Raw genomic sequence first — 3,629 nt, 5'->3', positions numbered from 1 at the left:
CAAACACTCTAAAAAATGCTGGGTTGTTTCAACCCAACTTTGGGTCAAATATGGACTAACCCAACTTTTGGGTTAAAAATGTAATGTAAAAAAGTTGGGTTAGTCCATATTTGACTCAAAGTTGGGTTGAAACAACCCAGCATTTTTTAGAGTGCAGTGTTTATTTCTAGATTACATCACTGTCAGAAAATAATACTTTTATTGAAACATTTAACACAGATTTAATATTCTTTAATAAGCAGAGCAAAAATATACTTAACCTACATTTTTCTGTCTCTCTGGTGGAATCAGGCAGAACAGAGACTGCTGTGAAAACAGCTGATTGAATGAACATTGTGTCAGAGTGGGATGTGATACGACAGACATGAAACTATGGAGATACAGTATGAAGTAAATCAATTAGTAGCCATGTTGAAAAAAGCAGCATAGTCATGAACCACCATGTCATTGTTAAGTTCTCTGACTGCTACCGCTTTACTATGAATGAATAAACGTTGAAAATGTCCCCAGCTGTATTTGAACTTTTGAATCCAACATATTCATTCTACACAATGACTTTTATTATTGAGGAAGAGTGGATGAACTTGCCCATGGTTTCCTTTGTCATGCTGTCTGTCTTGGATTGGAGGTCTACTAATATAAAATAACAAATTGCAAGGGAAATCAGCTTTCAGAAGGGAATCGTTTCTCAAATTTAATCCAGCATAAATAGAAAATGTGTTATTAGTAACTTACTAGTTTTACTGTGTGTTGTGGTTTCAGAAGTGACCATTACAGCTAAAGCTTTTGAAAAGATAATAAAATAGAATGTTGAGAAAAATATACATAATTCCTAAACAAATAGTAACCATGTTGAAAACCCCCTAGCATAATAATTTTTTGCACAAAAATGTTGCTGCTCATCTGGAACATCTACCTGCAGGCATGAGACTTGCCTTTGTTGAATTCTCTGTGTGTTTTCTGATTTCTGCTTACCTTTAGGAACTACCACTATGAGATACTGATCACAAACTTTGAAAATGAATCCCAGCTATATTTTTGAATGTCTTTTGAATGTAAAAGAATGATTAACATTTGAGGACATTCAAGGTGAAGTAAAAATAAGGCCTTTTTGATTTACAAACTCAACCACTCACAGGTTTTCATGGCTGTTGTAGTACTTTGTTCAGTGGTGGGTGGTGTTGAAACTGCAGAGACAATTTATCAGCATTACAGGGTGTCAGTTTATATTATTTGTAAACTTTAAAGCAAAGTTTGTTTGTTGAAGGTACAGGTCCTCTAAATATAAAAAAATACCATATGTCACATACTGATGATGTAACTTGAGGGATTGGTGATTATTAAATGGGATGTTTTTAAAAAGGATGTTTTTGTAAATTATTTTAGAGAGATATTTGGACAGAGCTCACAAAATCACAGTCATCTTTACTAACACTCATGAAGGGTTTCTGAAGTGCACCTGAAGAGAATTAAACCAAAGTTATAAAAAAACATTGTGGTAACAGCTTCTAACAGTAGTGAAATTTCTCACCTAGAACCGTCACTGTGGCAGGAGGAGAATGACGTGATGGTTTATTAATCCCATGTATTATGTAGTAACAGTAAATGTCGAGTGATACAGGTGATGTTACAGCTGCCCATCTGAACACTTCAGCACCAGTGAGATCCAGCTCACATCTCCAAGTGGTTTTTACATTCTTCTCCTCACTGTTTGTGTAGAAATAACACTGATTCACTGTAACATCTGGCGTCTCACAGCTGATCTTCACTGAGCTGGACTCTCTTATGACATCTGGAGATACTTTTACAGTAGGAGATGCTGAAACAACACGAAACAGATCACTACATTACCATCTTCTTGACAATGTTTACAAGTACAATAATATTACATTATTCACATGTTTTGTGTTTTTAAAAAAATCTAAAAAAAAAAGACAGCTGTTGATGTATGCACTCAAGTCGAAACAACACAAAATTTCAAATTCCTGGGCCTACACATAGTCACTTCTTCTCTTTAATGAAGATAGCCCAACAGCACATGTATTTTCTAAAGAAGCTAACAAGAGCAGGCATAACCTCTCCATCCTCACTGGTTTCTACAGATGTGTTATTGAGAGTGTACTAACCAGCTGTCACTGTCCAACCCAGGTCCTTTAGAAAAACATTTTTCTAAAGATAACATTTTTTTGGTTACACTTTATTTTAAGGTGTCCTTGTTACAGTGTAATTATACATTTAAGTACAGAGTAATATTAATTAACTACATGTACTTACTATGTTAGGTTTAGGATTAGGGTTTGGTTTAGGTTTATTTGTATCTAATTATGCATAATTTATTGTTATTATAATAGTAAGTACATGTAATGTGTAACAAGGACAACTAAAATGACTAAAGTAACAACTAAAGTGTTACCTTGTTTTTCAACATTTTTGCAAAACTCAAAAAATTGATCTATACATACAAATTCATCTCACTTTTTTTCTTTAAAACTATCTGTCAGGTTAGAGTCGGGTTTAGTGTAAGTGGTACGTTATTTTCAAGTGATAGAGCGATAACCTTAGCGCAATTGCCATGATATGTGTATGAACCAGCATAACAAAATGTTGGCACACTTGTTTATTTGTTTCAGATAAAACTGAAAAATGCTTTTTAGCGCCACTGAAAGGATTGTGACCATCATAATTTTAATAGTGCACTACATAGCAAGGCTGACCTACCAACAAAAGATGTAACAATGGCCTCGTAATTTTCTATTACAGACCTTATGTGCAATACTTTATGTATTATTATTTACTTCATATTAGTAATTACTGTATATGTATTAATTAACTTACAAATCAGTCATATCACACTGCCGCTACACTTTCTGAATACTGTATAATACCTACTGATTTAACTGTCAGTTGTGTTTTTACTGTGTCCCTTTTAGTATTGTCAGTATTTATTGTTCATATTTATTGTTGTCTTTTTAGCCCTTGTTACTGTCTGCTACAAAACACTGTTTCATTTTTATCCTATGTCATAAAATATGATCAAATAAAAATTAATTTGGCTTACTACAGTAATAGTCTTTATAGTAAAATTAATATGTCAGGTAGTAGTTCATGTGTTTCTATTATCTGTTTTATTAAAACTTTACACATAACAATCAGACATGCTGAAATATTTTAGACAATAAAACTTTGTTACCTATAAATGTGGACATTATTTAAGAAGATAAACTGCAGAGATCACTTACTGTAAGACTGAATCTCCACAAAGAGTAGAAAAACTGTGATGAACAACTCCATTACAGAGAGAAAAGAGACAGAATGAGTCTTACACAATGGGTGAATTAGGAAGTAGCTCATCAGACCACAGAAACCTTACAACATACTCTGCATTTTCATGCAGATGAAAGTATAGATCACGATTTACATTTACAGCTATATGCAATGTAACATTTACATACAGTCATAGAGCATGAACAATAATATCTAATATAATAGTTTTAGAGGCCTGAAACATTTAAAATAAAATAAATTTTAAAAGATAAATGTTAAATTCTACTTTACGTTTGAGGATGATTCTTAAAACATATACTATACAGAGTACACACCCATTCAGAATTACTAACACAACAATATAT

General features: G+C 32.8%; 1 pseudogene; it reads right to left on the bottom strand.

Moving 5' to 3' along the window:
• Nucleotides 1-3,291, bottom strand: part of LOC107575031 (uncharacterized) — a 12,306-nt pseudogene extending 9,015 nt beyond the window's left edge.
• Nucleotides 3,292-3,629: the final 338 nt, after the last annotated feature.

This window comes from Sinocyclocheilus grahami, unplaced genomic scaffold (genome assembly GCF_001515645.1).
Source record: "Sinocyclocheilus grahami isolate Dianchi unplaced genomic scaffold, SAMN03320097.WGS_v1.1 scaffold2442.1, whole genome shotgun sequence".
In the NCBI taxonomy this organism is placed as follows: Eukaryota; Metazoa; Chordata; class Actinopteri; order Cypriniformes; family Cyprinidae; genus Sinocyclocheilus; species Sinocyclocheilus grahami.
The sequence above is the reverse complement of the archived record's forward strand: the minus strand, read 5'-3'. Positions and strand labels throughout refer to the sequence as shown.